Source organism: Diospyros lotus, chromosome 1 (assembly GCF_014633365.1).
Source record: "Diospyros lotus cultivar Yz01 chromosome 1, ASM1463336v1, whole genome shotgun sequence".
Lineage (NCBI taxonomy): Eukaryota > Viridiplantae > Streptophyta > Magnoliopsida > Ericales > Ebenaceae > Diospyros > Diospyros lotus.
Genome location: NC_068338.1, coordinates 20,410,993 through 20,430,623, shown reverse-complemented (window position 1 = coordinate 20,430,623; position 19,631 = coordinate 20,410,993). Strand labels below are relative to the sequence as shown.

Sequence of the window (19,631 nt, the reverse complement as noted above, 5' to 3'; positions counted from 1 at the left end):
TCCTCGTGAAGGTGGCTTAACCGATTGATAGCAGATTTTAAATAATGAAATATCTTTGATTAGGGAAATTTGCAAAAATAGGACTCTGGTAGGAAACTTTGCAAAAATATGACACTTTACAAATCTTTGCAAAAGTAGGATTTTTGAATGTATATTGGACAAAAATACTCTTATTTTTAAGTTAACTCTTTTCGTGTTCTTTCTTCTTCTTTTTCAATAAATGTTTCGTTCTCTCTCTATTACTTTATATATATAAGATACATATATATATATCCACTTATCATTTTTTTTTTCTTTTATCACTCTTTGTGACCTAAATATAAGTATATATATTGTTCATGTTCAACGATTGGATTCAAGAGATGTGAGCCTCTCTCATTCTCTCTCCATTGCGTATATATGTATTATACATATAATGTGTGTATTTGCGTTGATAGGAGATAAGAATAGACAAATGGCGGTCATGTACAGGAAAATGAGAAAAGCGACCGCAGCGGGGCCATGGCATTGCTGATTGCGGTCAAGACTGATATTTTACTGCGGTCGTTTTAGTTTCTTGTCGTGGTCATGATAGATATCTTTAATAGTTATCTATTAAAGATATATGTTAAGGATATTTGTAACAGATATTTGTTATTATTGTTTCCTTCGATTCTCATTTACAGAAGAAAGCCTTAATAACCCTTATTGTTTCCTTCAATTCTCATTTACAATTATTGTCCAAAGATATCAATTTTAGATATCGATTATTGATAGATATCGGTTCAACGACATCGGTTATTGATAGATATCTAATGTAGATATCGGTTTAACGATATCGATTTAACGATATCAGTTATTGATAAATATCTGATGTAGATATCGGTTCAACGATATTGGTTATTGATAGATATCGGTTCAAAGACATCGGTTGTAGATTTTTGTTATAGAATACGGTTGTCCAAATATATTAGTTTGTAGATATCTGTTATATATATATCGATTGTAGTAGATATCGGTTGATTAAATATATATCAATAATAACAAAAATTGCACAGAAACATGAAATGATTTCTATTATAAAGTTTGAGTGTTTCATAAAAGTGAATAACAAGTTGCAGAATATCTATCAATAATCGATATCGTTAAACCAATATCTATCAATAACTGATATCGTTGAACCGATATCTATCAATAACCAATAATCTAAAACTGATATCTTTGGACAATAATTGTAAATGAGAATTGAATGAAACAATAAGGGTTATTAAGGCTTTCTTTTGTAAATGAGAATCGAAGGAAATAATAACAGATATCTGTTACAAATATCCTTAATAAATATCTTTAACAATTATCTGTTAAAGATATCTGTTATGACCACGGTAAGAAACTGAAATGACAGCAATGAAATACCAGTCACGACCGTAATCAGCGATGCCATGGCCCCATTGCGATCGCTTTTCTCATTTTCTTGTACATGACCGCCATTTGTCTCTTCTCATCTCTTATCAATGCAAATACACACAGTACATGTATAATACATGTATACACAATGGAGAGAGAATGAGAGAGACCCACATCTCTTGAATCTAATCGTTGAACATGAACAATATATACACATATATTTAGGTTACAAAGAGTGATAAAAGAAAAAAAAAATGATAGATGGATATATATATATATATATATGTACCTTACATATTTAGAGTAATAGACATTGAAGGAAAGATCTCTTGAAAAAGAAGAAAAAATAACACGAAAATGGTTAAGTTAAAAGTGAGGGTATTTTTGTTCAATATACATTCAAAAGCCTTACTTTTGCAAAGATTTTTAAAGTGTCCTATTTTTGCAAAGTTTCCTACCGCGAGTCCTATTTTTGCAAATTTCCCCTTTGATTATTGTGTTTTTTTTCTTTTTTCTTTTTTTACTAGTGTTTGTTAATCAAGCAGATTGAAAAAGTAGAATATAAAAATTATTTTAAATAAAAGTATTTTTATTATATTTGTTAAATTCATTTAATGACTCTTGAAAAAATAAATTATGTGAATTCTTATCTAACATTTTCTAAATATACTTATGTCTTCGCTTCCTCTAGATAAATATATCTTAGAATTTATAAATAAGAAAAAATGATACATATGTTCTCTAGTGCATTCCAAAAAATTTAACAAACAATTTCATAAAAATCTTGAAATGTTTTCCAACCTTATCTTGATTATTCATATTTTAGTTTGAAAATTATTCTAACATTATATTGATACAATCTTATCTTACTTATTTTAACAAACGTTACCTAAGTGAAAGAAACTATGGTACTTTCTTTAAACAAAATATATAAAAGGGGATTTTGGGAACTCAAAGACCTAGTTGAGCTTTATAGTACTAAGAGCCTATTAGGTCGTGATTTGGCCAAAAAAAAATATTTGTTTAAAGTAAAAGTGTTTTTACCCAAAATTTAAAAGAATTATGTTGTTTGTACATAAAGAGATTTACATAAAGCTTTACAAAATGAGATGAAATGACCAATTTATCCCTTTGATAAATGACCCAAACCCTAAAAAACTATTGGCCTCTGTCTCTCTCTCACTCTCCCTCTCGTAGACACCGTCGACCCCAACCCTCTAGCCACCCGCATGTCCCTCTCCAAACACCATCACCCCAACCATTGGCCACCCCTATCTCTTTCTCTCACAGCCACTGTCTAGCTCTCCCTCTCACAAACACCATCGGCCCCATCCACCTCTTCTTTTCACGACATCATTGCCTCTCCATCTCCCGACACCATCGGCTCATCACCTTCTCTCTCTCTCTCTCTCGCGCCCGCGCGCCCACTCACGATCGTTGGTCCACTATCTGGCCACCCATCTGACATGATCGACTCTCTCTATCTCTCTTTCACAAACATCGTTGACCCCATCTACCTCTCCATTTCATGACACCGTCGACCCCCACTCACCTCTCATTGTCCAAACACCATTGCCCCAATCGTTGACCACCCCTATCACGGCCACCATCTATCTTTATCTCTATCTCTTGCTCTGATGACACCGTCGACCCCACCTGGCTCTCCATTTTCGGACACCATCAGCCCCACCATCGTCTCGCTCGCTCTCATGACCGTCAGCCCCACCATCCGATGACCCCTTCTGACGATAACCGTCTCTCTCTTTCTCTCTAGCTTTGATGACCCCACTGGCCGGCTACGTCTCTCTTTCTCTCTCTCTCTCACCCTTACCTGCCTCCTAGAAACCCATAAATCCCTAAAACGAAACCCACAACCCCCATCTCCCACCAGTAGTCCTTCCCAACATCCCACCCACTACATCCGCCATCGTCGGGCAACACTCCTAGTATATAGTACTTTTGAGTTTTATATATTTGCCTATGTATTTACAGAATGAGTTGTGCATTGTCGTATGATGATATTTCTCAATTTTGAGTCCACTTACTGCTAAAAAAGAAGATATAATGGTCTTGAATCGAAGTTATCATTCTTCTTGGTCTTTCAATATAAATTGTTTTGAAAATAGTTTTGTTAGATGAAATAATGCTTATAGTTGAATAATAGGTGTTGAAAGGCGATGTCCAAACATGAACTTGTAGTTTGGGTCGAAGTTAGTTGCCCAAGTGTCATGACTACCTCTTTTGGATAGCATCCCCAACTGAATTAATAGTAATAGATATAGTATAGCCGGCATTTGCGATGGATAGGAAATGTGTAACTCTCTCTTTCTATAGAAGTCTTGTTATTATGAAACTTCTTTTCCTTGTTGTTGTTAATTGGAGTGCAATTTCTAATTCACATTGTTATAATGACAGGATGAAATGCAGGAGTATGTCATAATTGTAGATGACGGGGGCACTACTTTGTAGCATGTCCAACAAAGCGACCATGATCGTGTAGATAAGGCATTGTAAAATGTTTCAAAGTGGAAAAAGAGTCCATAAACAAAGGGAGATTGTTCAATATTTGCAATATTAAGTGTGGATTTTGTAAGTGGGTCGAAGAAGGTGAATCAAGTGGCAATGTTTCGGCTAAATCTACGACCAATTTTCTCGTAAAGAGTTCTTTCACATGTTCCAGACTCTAGCTCAAATATATGAAGAATATAACGTGGAGATTTCAGTGAACGTAACAGTGCACAAGGGAAAAGGAAGTGTGAACTATCGTAGTAAAGGAAAAGGGCTAGCATGATTGTGGTTAACACTTGAGAGTTGTATTTATATATGTGTATGTAGTAGTAATTGAGTAAAACTGCATGTTATGAGAACTCGGATATGTGTTTGTAATGGAAAAATTAGAACAATTATTTATGGAGATATTTCATATATTTCATAAACTACATGCTATGGTAAGCTTGTTATTTTGTAATTAGAATGTTTCAGATTTTAGTTGTGAAAACAACTTTTTTGCAAAAGGTTACAATGCAAAGATTATGTATAAGTATGACTTATAAAATGAGAAGTCTCATACAGATTATGTAATGGTAAAATAACTTATGCCCCGAGTTGGTTTGCTAGGTTACCTTCAATAAAGCACTGCAAAGGACACAAACTAGTAACCCATCAAGGCAACCTACCAGTGTCTGTTTTTATAGCAGCATGTACACTTTGTATAACTCTCTCAAACAACTCATTAGGGGTTGAAGAGCTCAAATCCAACACTCCAAAAACACACCCAACTACTTCAATCACCACTTTGATCATTCTTGATGTAGGTATCAATTTTACATCAAAAAAATCTCCATGAATATATCCCATTTTCTATAATATTATTGTTAATTATATATTAATTACTTGTATTTCTAAAAGAATGCATCCATGAAGCGCCATAACCATGAAGACATAGTGCCTCAAAGCTTCGCTTAGCTTCACATAGTTTCTCATTGATAGTTGAACACTCTATATTGGCCATGGGTGGCTCCCAAATTACAAAATCTAGCTGTCCATTTAATAACAATATTTACAAGAATTTATAAACTACCAAAATGTCAAAACTCCAAACATTTCACCTATCTAAAAATTGTACAAAATATAGAAATATATTACGTATATTAAACACGCCAAGTATCTAAGTTCAAAAATTCTTTCAGTTCCACAACAAGGTTCTTAAATGAAAAGAAAGGCAAAAAACATAATTAAAGGGACATTGTAGTGGCAAAAAAATTGGACTTGTCACTTATTTTACGTAAGTTCCATTATATTATCCTAAATAGAATTTCAATTCCACTACATTATCCTTCATAACATTTCGTTCACTATTAAACTCATCTACTAATTCAGCAACTTCTCCCGTCACGAGACATAGTGGCAAAAAATTTGGAACCAAATGTTGACTAATCATCCTTGCTGTAGGTGTCAAACTCATTCCGCAAGCATGACTCTAATTTGTTGATTGAACACTCTGCACATAAATGAGTAACATGAATAACTAAAACGTGATCTTTTATATCATGAGAAAAATTTTCTAATAGTTTTACCATTAGCTGTTGTGAAAACGAGAGCAGAGTGAGCATGGAATAATGTGACTGTTGTGATGGTTGGATGATAGCCGGTCCCTTCTATGATGCAATTTAGCTCAGGTTTGTGCGTTTTGTTGTTTTTGAAACTACTTGTACATCATACAAATAGTATAAAGTCAGATAAATAAATAAACATATTATCAAAATGAACATCATTTACTTCAAAACATACAGCAGCAAGTATGCTTCAAAATGAACATATTAGGTTGATATAGAATTACTTTATCAATAGTAAGTTTCAACTTTGCTTAATTGGTTTTAACATTGCGTATTGATAATGAGCCCACATTTTAAATCAACAGTTTTCGAAATAGACCTTAAATTTCTTCGAAGTTCGTTCTAATGCGTCTTTTATGCGATTTTTCCTCAGTGCTCCCTTGTGACATGCACAATTCTTATCTTAAATGTTCACACTGCCAACATTTTCTTGTACTCCACTTCTGAGTGTAACTTCAACACTTTGTTAGGAAGGGAGATTACTCCTACAAATTGTTCCTATTTTTGATAAGTAATCAATTAAAATTCAATCCACTCCATAACTGTCCGAGTTCGTGATTCACTATTTGCTATCAAGTCTACGATCTTGTCAAATGCTTTACGCATTTCATCGTATCTTCTTTGTTCGGGAGTACTAACCCAACCATTGTATTTGACTGGGACCCTCGAATGGGCTCTTCTCACATCTTTCCACCATCTCCTCAAGATGTACATCTCAGGAAGCGTAGTGACATCGTTGCATACCAAAATTGATATAACATGTTTGCATAGTATTCCCTTAAACTCAAACAAGTGACAACTACAAACTACATGACAGTCTTTTCTTTGAAACAAAACTGTAAATATTTTCTGCTTCCTCCATCCATCAAACATGACAACCTCTTGGACGTCATATGTCATCGCCATAAAACCCTCATCAGTAGAGATAACCTAACAATACATCATTTCAATAAACTCTTCTTGACATTCCCTGAATTTTGATATTGCGTAGACTGGCTGAAGTTGCTTCTCCATTTCGTACCTAGATGCACATGGGACTATTTGAGAAAAGGACCTAAAATCTACTTGAAACTCCTTCTCTACTTGGCTCTTCAATGCCCGCTTATAGTATTCAACAAATTGTTTCAACAAAGTCCTCGAATTAACATACCTGCTGAATAACACATTCATACTCTCACTCCTTTGCGTTGTCGACATCCCTAACCAGAAAACTTATCTTTAAGAAACATGAAACCCAACGATTTCTTTCTGTATAAAGTCCTGACAACCATTCGTTCTCATGTAATGTGTAGATATTAATCATTAAAGTCCATCCCTATTCAAATTCTTCAGGAGTTTGGGATTCATATACTACTTCGTGGATTGCTGAATGTATAGAATCCTTATGAACATGGTTCTCAAATTTTTTTGATAACTTTTTCAGAATATGCCACAAACACCATCTATGCTTAATTTTTGGAAAAACTATCTGAATTGCATTATGCATTGCCTTATCTTGGTCGGTTATTATACTAGTGGGAGCTTGACCATGCATGCACTGGAGCCATGTCCTAAAGAGTCAAACAAAAGTCTCGATATCCTCGTTTGACACTAAACCACATCCAAGCAATGTCGATTGGCCATGATAATTCACACCAACAAAAAAGGGCGACTAGCATGTCATACTTATTTGTGAGATATATGGTATCAAATATGACAATATCACCAAACTCCTTGTAGGCTTCCCTACACCTATTATTTGCCTAGAACACGTTCTTCAATCGAGCCTCCTCATCCAAATCAATACTAAAATAAAAATCAGGTCATTGAATTTGCATTCTTGATAAGTATGCTTGTATTACAACAGCGTTCCTTTCCCAAGTCTTAACCGCCTAACTTTTTCAATGTAGTTTTTATAATTTTTTTTTCCACACAAGTCATCTGCTCATATCCCCCTACCTCAACAACTGCTGAGTTAAAACTTTTGTATAATAGAATCCCAACAACATCATTTACTTCAAGTCTGCGCTTCACATGTGCATTAAGTTCTCAATTGCATCGATACAACCTAGACTTCAAATGACTTATTAGATGATCAAAGAATGACAGAGTTAATCCATCACACCCCCATGAGTCTCTAAACATGTTGACAACCTAGCTTTACACCCTATTTGATTTGTTGGTTGAGACTTCAAAAAAGTGCTTGCAGTGCTACTTCTTCGGACCTTTCGACTACATGTGAATGTCACATACTTTACAACCTATTGTCACCCTTCTTCGAATTCCTTTTCCTAACTGGAAAGCCTATATCATAAGCATATGATTTGTAAAAATCAAATATTGGATTTTCAACATTGAACTTCATCCCAACCTTAAGCACAAGCAGACCATCTTCTCCTAACAATTCATCATCCAATGTGTTCACATCATCCATTATTCTCACATTATTAGATTCTCCCAAAAGTTCATCATCCTCAATTTCAAATATTTCATTTCATTCATCAACAAACCAATTTTTAAAGAAAAAAAATATTAATTACATGTTCATTAAGATGACATTTTTAACCTTTGTTGACCATCTTGAATGCTGGATGTTGCTGGCGGCCCACAATCAAAACAATCCTCCAAGCACAAAACCAAAATCAAGTTTCAATACACACATGTAAACCAATTGCACAGAGAGTAGCTAATAATTAATTTAATAAATTAAAAACTGGTAATATTATGGGGCACATAGGGTTAGGCAAACCAAACTACTCTAGTTTGTATTCAGGTTGAAAAAAATTCAACTTCTATTGATACTTTAGCTTGTATTTAGCTTCTACTGATACCAAGAACAATACTAATACTAGTAATAATAATAATAATAATAATAATAATAATAATAATTTGATGATGATGATATGGATGTTGTCACCGCAACACAGTGAGATTATCATAAAAGAGAAATAGTAAGAGAAAACACCATAAATATATAACAAAATATACTAACAGCATTTAGCCAACTTAAGTTTTTCTACATGACAGACTACCTTCAATAGGTCTGGAGAGGGGATGGAATAGAACTGAATGGCATTTTTCTAGTTTGGGGGAGACATTAGTAATGGAACAAAAATGGATGGAAGCATTTCTCATCCAAAGGCCTATTTTTTATCTACCCTAAATTAGGGGAAGATGGAATGGAAATAGGTGAAAAAACTTCCTTTCCTGTTTTGGCATCATTAATATAATAGTTTTTAGAAGTTTAAATTTGTCCTTAAATTAATCACATTGCATCTCTTCGTTAAAAGGGTATTGATGAAGGATTTTCAGAAGTGGTAGCCGCACGTTCCCTTCTTGCCTCTCTGAATGTACCTGCAATGGAGACGGGGCTTGCTCCCCCGGTCGATCTCCGATGATTAAGTTAGTTTTTGATCTAGGGTTCCTTGTCCCCTTTTAAACTATGTTAATTGATGGAAAGATCAGGAGAATCTCCCACCTTCTTCGCTTACCTTTTCTCGGGATAGGGATCATGAGGGATCTTCGGGATCTTCCTCCCGCCTTCTTCGGGACTTTCCCGATAAGGGTTTCGCGATAGCCTCCGCCTCCGAGGAGTTCGGGATAACTGTTGCCTCCGTGATCTTCGGTGGGATAGCCTGTTCCTGAGATCTCGGGGGTTTCTCTATTGAGTGCTTATCTGATTGACGTGGCAATGCCTATCTGCTGTGTATCTTTTGACCGCTGTTAGGTATTCGTCTCGGCGTAATTATGGGACCGAGGGCGTTCCCCTCATCAGGTATAATTTGTTATTTAACATCATTCTCTTCCACCTATTCCCATTGTTCTCGCAAGCATGGAGAGACATTTTTCATTGCTTTCCACCTTATCCTATCCCAAATGAGGAAAAAAACATTGATTCCACTCAAAGACAATGTACTTACTGAAGGCAAAAAATTAAGAGAGAAAACATTTTACATTCCACTCCACTCATTTTCATTCCATTCCATTGCTACATTTCTCCTAGGAAAAGCCTCAATAAATAAATAACAATGATAGATATTAAAAGTAAAACTATTAATAACATCAAAAATAAAATAAGATAGTAAAGTAGAAGGTAAGAGGATGATTCGGGGTATAACATACTTACCAATTTATTTGATAAACAAGGAAGGAAGGAATTGGCCCTTTGGTGTCTAGGTTTGACCTCTATGTTAGGATTCCAGAAACAATGATCAAAGGGAGGTAGATCTGAATCATCAAGCAGCAATGGCCTTGTGGTGTTGATCGAAAAAGGGCATCAGTGGCCATTAAGGTGAATCCACAGAGAGATGGAGAGAGAGAGGTCAGTGATGGAGACAATTGGTGCTTCCGCAGTGGCGACGCCTTCACGGGGAGCTTGAAAGCAATGGCTATGGCAATATCGGGAGAAGAACGGTGGTGCTACAACTCGCTATCGGTGAAGGGGTTGTGGAGGAAGCAGTTTCTCTCCTTCTGTGTCACTGGTGGAGAGTAGTGGCTTCGACGGTGGTCGGTTGGTTTGGGTGGTCGCTGGTTGAGAAAGAGAGGTTTGACTGATGAGATTTTGTCCCCTCTCTTTGTCTTCCTCTTTTCATTTAATTCGATTTATCAGTAATAAATCGCGATAAATTGCTCTAATTTATATCCTACGTATCGCGAAAGTCTCGTGATATATCGATTATGTAAAGCTTTCTGTAAACCTCTTTCTATACAAACAACACAACTTAATTTAAAAATACTTGTAAAGACAACAAAAGTAGTGTTGCTATTATACAACTGAAGTAAGAATTTGAAATTTTTATTGTACAACAAAAACATAAATAAAAAATTAAATTATAAATGGACAATATTGACGTCAATAAATATTTAAATTTATAACTATGGTTCTTCCTCGATATATGGAATATATAAGTGTAATATATATATATATTTAAAAAATATATAGAGTGGAGCCATAGCTATTGCCAATTGGCCAAAAAAACATAGGTATTTTACTTAAATAATATTATTAGGAAAACACCAAGTAGAAAAACACTAATATACTAATAGGAAAACACTATTAATAAAAAAAAAAAAAAAACTATTCACAAGAAACACATAGCATCTCTAGTTCTACAGAGAAACACTCTTCACAAGAGCATCTCTAATTCTTTATACTAGCTAACTAAAGATGCACACCATATAAACGTTTATTTGTCAGGGTCAAACAATATTGTTTAGCTAACTTGTCTAAGTTAAAACACAAAGCCTTCTTCCTCATTTCACAAATCTTGGACATTGGTAGCAGTCTTCGACTGTGACCAACGAGGTTCAATTAGAGGTGATTGCAAGAACAACTACCTATCAAAAGAATCCTAGCTCTCTCATTAGATTCAATAGACCCTTAACTAAGTGTGACGCCTCACTACCAAGAGAGATCGAAGAGAATGACGTCAAAAGAATTGGCACAAATAAGATTTAACATCTAAACACCCACAACAATTTCATTTAATTACAACATTATTCATATAACATACTTTTTGGGCTTAACCACCCATATATCTCAAAATAAAATAGCAACAAATTTTAAATATAAAATAAAACTCTTTACTCATACCCCCAAAACAAACCTCATGGATCTTTTGGTTGGGACAACTCTATACACATACTACTCCCAACAAAGTCAGACTCCACCGGGCTTGCCACTTTCCTTGGCCTTGGCCTTACCCTTATCTAAAATGACGCAAAAGCAAAAGAGAGTCACAAGGCTCAACAACTATAATAAAACAATAAGAAGCATTATGAATCAAATGCATGAACAATAAACAATTAAGTAGAACATAACTTCTCACAATCACTACATAATTTCTCATCATGCCTTACCACATCATATACCAATGCTTAATAATTCCATATCATCCATTGTGGACAAATGTCTACCCATGCACTAGGTTTTCACCAGGCGAGCATTATGAGCTGAAGGTCCCTCGTGCTAGGCAAATGCCTACCAAACTTGGTTTTGGATATTCTTTTTCCCTTGAGAACTTAGTTCACCGTGCAAAATATTAGTCGCGCTAAATCAATATAAAAGACATGTAATCAATTTTTATAAACACATATAAGAACATGCATTTATCAGTTCCTCTAAACCAACACTCAAACATGGTTCTATATAATTTCATCATTATACGCACATAAGCCAATTCAACACATTTCTAAAGTAATGCAACATCATAATTTAAGCCTCACTTATTCTCATGTTAGCATTCCCATTCCCCATTTCCCAAAGACGACAATCAAAGTTATAAGCAATGAAACAGCTTAACAATAATTAATATAAAGATTGGAGAGTGGAATACAAGCATTAAAAGAAGCAACAGACGAACTCTAGGCAGTATCGATCGACAAATTGAGTGTATTTATCGACTGCCAGAACCCAGCAATATGAACGACAACGTGAGAAACCCAAAAATACATGCAAGATAACACTAAAAAATCTTACATAAACTACACCTTAATCAAGAAATGCATCATTTCTTAAGAAATATAGGGTGAGTCGAAACCCTATTGAGCCTTTTGAATAAAATACATCAAGTATTTAAGGAAAATCAACAAGATTTAATATGATAAAATAAGCAAGAATCATCATCTCAATCATAGGAAGAATAGCCAACACAAAAAGGATTAATTAGCCAAAATTCTAAAAAAAAATTAAGATTATGAATGGTAACTTCAAGGGCATATTTCGAGCTCACAACTCAATCAAATCTTATGAAATATGAGGCTAAACTGAAGCTCAGAATCTCTAGTTCTTGAAACAACAAACAAATTTTAAATTGGAAATAATCACAAGAAGTTATTTCTCGAAAATCAAAGCAAGGTAGATAACTTGTAGTAGTAAAATTTTCGGATTTTAGGCATAGATTAACTGGGTTGTTACGAGCACAAAACGCAACCAAATAATTCAAATAATATTTCAAAACAAAGCTTATGAAGTCTACTTTACGAAAAAAAAAAAAAAAAAAAAAGGATTTCAATTTGAATATCACCACAGAAAGTTATAACCCAAAACGTACAACATGCGCAATCTAGCCAAAATTTAAGAGTGTCCAAAAATTAAGCATTTCAACCACCAAATCCTATAGATGGAAGGAATAAATATGGTGAACGGAAAAGAGATGAAAAGAAATTGCAAAAAATATGGAAATAAGAGAATAAGAACTTTCCTTTGATGATTTTTGATGGTTGAACCGAAGGAAGAAAAAAGCCACGAACTAGGCCGCTAAAATCGAAAAACAACCTGCTGGAATCTACAACTCTAACCTTCTTGAAGCTTAAAAATTAGGTAGAAGAAGAAAGAGAAGAAAGGATCAAACGAGAGGAAGAGAGAAGAGAAAATGAAACAAGAAAAAGAGAAAGAAATAGAGTCTTGCACACCACGCTCCCCCAGGCAATTGGCCACTGCTCCCTTCTTTTTTTCTCTCTTTTCTTAAATACCCCCACACCTTTATACATATACACACACATAATAATCCCTTTTTGCAATTCATTTAAATAAAATATAAAACATATATATATACACACACAGCCGGCAACCCACTTATTTTCTTCATTTTCCCTTGACTTTTCCAACTTTTAACTTAACCCTTGGCTTGACTTTTCAACCTTCTTAGTTTTTGACTTTTTCACATATTTTTCTTTTCATTTACTTAGACTTTTCAACGCACATAGATTTTCATTTTATTTTGACTTATTACACTTATATCTATTTAATCATATTAACTAAAATATAACACACATAAAATTAATGACAAATGTCCTGTACCCTGTAACGGGTCATTACACTAAGATTCAATAACATGTGTATAAGGATTTGTTTATTTTTCAATCCATTTCTATCTTGATTAGTTTAGGGTTTCATATGTATATATATATATATGAACATCTATATAATAAGTCAAGAGAGTTTTTGAAAATGTCTCAAATGTATGAGAGAGACATTTCAATAGCCGAGATTAATAATTTTTCCGCCCACAAACACACATACATATATACACACACATACGCAGGCACATATATATCTATACACATAGGCACACATATATATCTATATACATCGGCTAGCCAACCTGATCAAGCGGCGGGCGCCGATCGACCATGGTTGTGCGGCGAAGCAGCGGCCAAAGGCAGGGGCGGTCGTGCAGCAGTGGTGGCTAGTTATGGAAGTTGGTCGGGGTCTCAGCGGCAGTAGAAGGCGGCCGCAACGAAGCAACCAGGAGTGTCGGTGGCCGGTAAAGATGTCAAAAGGGCTGAGCTACACTGTTCAAACAGGCCGGGTTGGGCCAAAGAATTTGGGCCCACGGCCTAACCCGTTGGGACCTTATGGGTCGGGCCTATGAGGCCCTTATGGGCTCGACAAGTTAGACCCACTGGGCCAGCCCACCTTCAAGCTAATTTTTTTATATATCTAAATTATAAATAAACATTCTCCTTTTTATATATGCATTATTTTTTATATCAATTAACAAAAAAATTTACAAGGCATATAGAATTTTGAAATATAAAATGATGAAATAATATTTAAAACTTAAGATAGAAAATTGTTTAAAAAGAAAAAAAAAGAAAAAAATTAGTTTTTATATATGTATTATTTTGATATTTATATATGCATTATTTTTTTAAAAAAATTATTTAAAAAAAGAAAAATGGGCCATGCTCAGTGGGCCTGACTTACCATAGCCTGTGGGCTAGGCCCATCAAGCCTGGCCTGCTAGGCCTTGTGGGCTAAGGGCCCGACTCGGCCCTTTAGCCCACGAGCTGGCCCAGCTCGGCCTGTTTAAAAAGCCCATGAGCCAACCAAGGTCGGGCCGAGTTGAGCCAGCTTTTGACATCTTTAGTGGCCGGCGATGACTGAAGCAACAACAGTGGTCGGTGGCTGGAGGTGCAAATGACCAGCTGCGGTGGCTCACGACCGGAGGAGGCCGATGGCAACGGTCGCACGGCGGTTAGAGACTGCCAGTGTTGGTGAGATTGGTTGCAACAGTGGGCGGCGGAGGCCCAGGCGGCGCGGCAGCTCTGTGCGCAAGTAGGTTGTGCACATGAAGAAGAAAATGAAAGAAGAAAAAAAAATAAAGAAAAATTTGAAAAAAAAATGAGAAAAATGGGAAAAAAATAATAAAAAATTCTAAAAAAAATTAAAAATTAATTTGGGATTCTAAGAGCGTGCCTGTATGGAATTTGGGTATAGTAAGTTCCTAACCCTCTCATCGTGTTCTTCAATCCCTATGCAAGTCTTTGTTGTTTTACATATTTTAATCCTTCCCTTACCATAATTCGGTTCTACGCAATTATATAAATACGCGTAGTAACCATTTTATAATATGCGAGTTGTTCTTAAGTCTGTGGACGATGGGTTTAGGCTTAAATTAAATATGTGACCCCTGGTGATATTTATTTCTAATCGCCACGGTGCTTCATATCACCCTTATTTCTTTGGAAATGATGTCGCACTCACTATGGAGGATTGTGTGTGCTTTGGGTTTTGCGTATAACTGCACTGGTAGTCAAAAAATCTGTCGCTGGTCGGATTTCTCAATAATTTGGGTATCGACGAGGTTTGAAAAAAGAGACATTAATTATAACTTTGGGAAAGCATGGTTGGAGACCCTTGGAGTCCTCGACCAGTGGCGATCGAGGCTCCAATTTTTTTTTAAAATTTTTAATTTTTTTAAATTTAATTTTAAAAAATTAATACTTAATTTTAAATATCAATACTTAATTTTTTAAAAAAAATTATTTGACTGCAACATTTGAACTTTTTAAATAAAAAACACCAGCAATGTAAGCTTTAATTTTTTTAAATATGTATAATTTAAGAATTTGATAATTAGAATTATTTTTTTTTAATCATAGATGATTCAATTCTAAAAAATATACTTTTTACTTGATAATGATCAAATGTACTTTTTACTGTAACGTCTTTATTCAAATAATGATATCAAAGTAGGAAACGATATTTGAAATTTAATATTTTTATCTTTAGATGTTAAATTTTTGATACTTAAAGAAATGTAAAATTGATTTATTCATATTTATTTTTTTAATTAAAATAATATAAAAATCAAAGAGTTCCTGACTTTGGTTCCTCAACCCATGGGGGTCGAGGAACATAAGGGTTCCCGACCACTCACGGTTGGGAACCCAAGGTTCTCCAACCCTAAACTGGGGTTCCCCCATTGATAGTCACGACCGCCATGGCCGCAACCATGTGTGTTTGTTTCCACAAATTACCATATTGTTGTGCATGTTCCTTATTTGGGATACATATAAGTTGATACAAAGATTTTTTGAAAAGTAATAAGGAGAAAGTTTGGGCAGACACATGTTTGAAGATATGTTATTGACACATCTTTTGTAAATCATACATATTTTGAAAAGTTTTAACCCATTTTTTTAAATTTTTAACCCACATTTTTTGGTGTATGACAATATAATATTTGTTTTTCTTATTTAATTATAATTTTATATCAGTAGTACTAATTGGTGCGCATTTTAATTTTAATTTCTTTTAGATTACAAAGTACTGGTTGTTGTGTATTATTTTATATTTGATTTGTTTGAAATTGTATAATACATACTGGTATTTAATTGTAGAATACATGCTAGAATTATAGAATATAGACATGTATGTAGAATATAGACTACTTTATTATATTGAAATTTACTATAATACAGGCTGGTATGCAGAATACAGGTTGATACTTTTTTTCTTTTTATTATAAAATATTAACAAGTATACAATAACTTTAATTTCTATTTTTTGTTTAGTGTTTACAATTTTTTTTACTTACTTTTATATTTTGATTTGCAATATTAGTGAACATTATAAATCTTATATGTTTGTTTCTTATTTGAGTTTTGTAGAGCGATTAATACAAGTAAAATTATTACAAATTCTTCATAAATTTCAACATAATATGAATAAATTATAATTATATTTTAACCTTAATGTTATTTACACCGTGTCTTTAGATCGAGTATACACTAGTATATGTATATTTGGATGATATATACGTTAATTTATATATATATATATATATGTCAAAGTGTATTTTCATATTTGGATGAACTTATATATTGGTCACATATATACGTGTGTGTTCATTTATACATATATCGTGTATTCTAAATATTTTCAATGCTTATGTAGAATGGATACCCAAACAGTCAGGGTTGCACGTTATTGGAATGGACATTGGGAGTATTTTGCCCATCGTGGCATGATTATGTTGGGTGAACCAAAAAATGTTCAAAATAAGGAGGGGAGAGACATGAAGAACGACTCTGGTTAACATGTGAAAAGGTGGGGCTTGACTTGGAGTTGTAAGAAGTTACGATGGTGTCTTAACTGGAGGTGATAATACTTTTTGAGAATATCATAATAGAGGATGATTATTATTTGAAGATGACTATTGACGTATGGAATGAGATGTCTTCCATGTTTTTACCCATCTATTTAATTAATAAAACAAGACAACTTATGAAGAGGTGATGGATTATGTAACATCCCGTTCGAGCGATAGAAAGGACCGGAACAACTTATCCTGATGGGTCTACACGAACTTTCCAGGGGAGTCACCCATCCCTGGATTACCCCAGGTTAAGCACGCTTAACTTGGGAGTTTTTTGCCAACATTCAGCCCAAAAGGTATCCAGCTGGTGTTGTTTCCTTTTTTACACTATCTTCGATATATACTAACTTCTCTGGGCTCTCGGGGTATTAAATTCTCCCCCCCTTAAGCACATGACGTCCCCGTCATGCCACCTTACAACTGGTCCCAGATCTCTCCCCCCTTGCATGGCCGATGTGGGATTCGCCTAAGGTGCCTACACGCACCCCCCATAGGGGCCTTACGCCCCCCTCGGGACTCAGCCTCCTCGCTGAGGTTTGCCCCACCACCGCGCTCAGAGGCTCGGGGGTCGGCTCTGATACCATTTGTAACATCCCGTTCGGGCGATAGGAAGGACCGAAACAACTTACCCTGATGGGCCTACACGAACTTCCCAGGAGGGTCACCCATCCCTGGATTACCCCAGGTTAAGCACGCTTAACTTGGGAGTTCTTTGCCAACATTCAGCCCAAAAGGTATCCAGCTGGTGTTGTTTCCTTTCTTACACTATCCTCGATATATACTAACTTCTCTGGGCTCTCGGGATATTACATTGGACCTTTTGAGAGTGATGCCCATGAAGGGCGTACGTAGATTTGGTGTGTCGGGGAAGCTTAGTCCCCGTTACATTGGACCTTTTGAATCCTAGAGCGAGTTGGCTCTTTGGCCTATAGGTTGGCCTTACCACCACAGTTATCTGGTGTGCATAACGTATTCCATGTGTCGATGTTGAGGAAGTACGTGACGGACCCCCAGCATGTCATCGATTATCAGGTTATAAAAGTTGGGGAAAATGCCACATATGAGGAAAGACCTATCGGTATTTTGGAACGGAAAGAGAGGGTGCTGCGAAACCGATCGATTCCTTTTGTGAAAGTTCAGTGGCAGCGTCATTCTTCAGACGAGGACGTCATGTGCTCAAGGGGGAGAGAATGTAATACCCCGAGAGCCTAGAGAAGTTAGTATATATCGAGGATAGTGTAAGGAAGAAAACAACATCAGCTGGATACTTTTTTGGCTGAATGTTGGCAAAGAACTCTCAAGTTAAGCGTGCTTAACCTGGGGTAATCCAGGGATGGGTGACCCCTCTGGAAAGTTCGTGTAGGCCCATTATGATAAGTTGTTCTGGATCTTCTTATCGCTCGATCGGGACGTTACAGGTTACACAAGTAAAGATTTATCCAGCAGTGCACACCACAATTAATGTATCATTTTGCACCTCAAATATTGAGTCCATAGAGTTGTACGAGCATGGATCACCTACCTTGAGTATTGGGGGTTTACATTGCATTAGACTCATGGTGAGTGCAATTTGCCCATGTCGAATGGCATGACAAGAGAGACTAATGGATATTGTCTTAATGACACCGATGAGTTCTACTAATGACTAGAACTTGTCAAAACTCATTATGGTGATGGGTAATAGTTATCGAAACTCATCATTGTAAAGATAGGTTTCGATGATCAAAAACCCATATAGAAAGGAAGAAAAAAAGTAAGGAGAGCAAGTGAAGAAAAATAACCTATCAACCATTATTGCCAACAATTATTTCTTGTATTTTCTTCTTTTCAATCAATAAGCACCCCCAACTCACCTAAAGCTAACCCACAATAACCAAAACTTTTTTTTTTTTTTTTCTAATATTAGGTTTTGCAAAAGCCATAGAATTGGGCACCAAGGCAACAAAAACTCCCAAAGCTAAAGGTAAAACCTGAATGAATTTGAAGCAACAAAGAAAAACAAATTGTAGTGGTTATACCTCAATCACGACTGGGTTATAAAGACCCCATTACTTATTTGGTTTTACCATCGACGACAATAGCTAAGTTATTTTTCTTCTTCGTTACTGCTCCAATGAACTCATTGGCTATGGGTTTTGTTGGTTTTTTTTTGTGCTAATTTATGAATTTTCACCTTTATTTTTAATTAAATTTAACTAATTTTTGGGTTTAATTAAGGTGTTAGCATTGAAAGGGGTGTTAGAGCAAAAAACTTAAATTATGGGACTTCTAGAATTATTTTTAAACTATAAGAGATGTGGCATAAGTGATTAAACCCTAAACCCTAAATTATAAATTACAAATGACTCAAATACAAAATCTCTAAGTGTAATTTGGGGCTTCATTGGTTATATTTTGACTGATTCATGTGTGCTTAATTGATAGAAATGTGTTTTGTACCAATTAAAAAGAAAAGAAGTGCTAATTCAATAAACAATGATATATTGACGTGGAAAATATTAATTTTGAAAAATATTTTAGAGGTAAAATGGTTTCCAATATTTGTAATTTTTTTATAAGATATAAAAAAAATATTAAAATTATACTAGCAGTAGTAGCTGATCTACATATATTTGAGGGTGTGTAATTGCCCCTCAAGTTCTAAAATTATACTTAACCCCCTAATATTATGTATATAAATTATTATACTCTTTAAAAGAATAATTCAATAATATGAAAAAAATTTAATATATAAACTTGAGATTTTTTTCTCCTTGAGTCAAGATTC

The 19,631-nt window shown here is 35.0% G+C and overlaps 1 long non-coding RNA gene across 3 annotated transcripts; it reads right to left on the bottom strand.

The window, feature by feature from the left end:
* Positions 1-5,028: 5,028 nt before the first annotated feature.
* Positions 5,029-12,899, bottom strand: LOC127798836 (uncharacterized). 3 transcript variants are annotated; one of them, XR_008022501.1, is made up of 4 exons: positions 11,337-12,899; positions 11,084-11,186; positions 5,460-5,587; positions 5,029-5,383 (listed from the first exon to the last, which is right to left on the bottom strand). It is a non-coding gene; the product is annotated as an uncharacterized LOC127798836 (long non-coding RNA). The 3 variants fall into 3 exon arrangements; XR_008022502.1 differs by having other exon boundaries at positions 11,071-12,899; XR_008022500.1 differs by having other exon boundaries at positions 11,084-12,899.
* Positions 12,900-19,631: the final 6,732 nt, after the last annotated feature.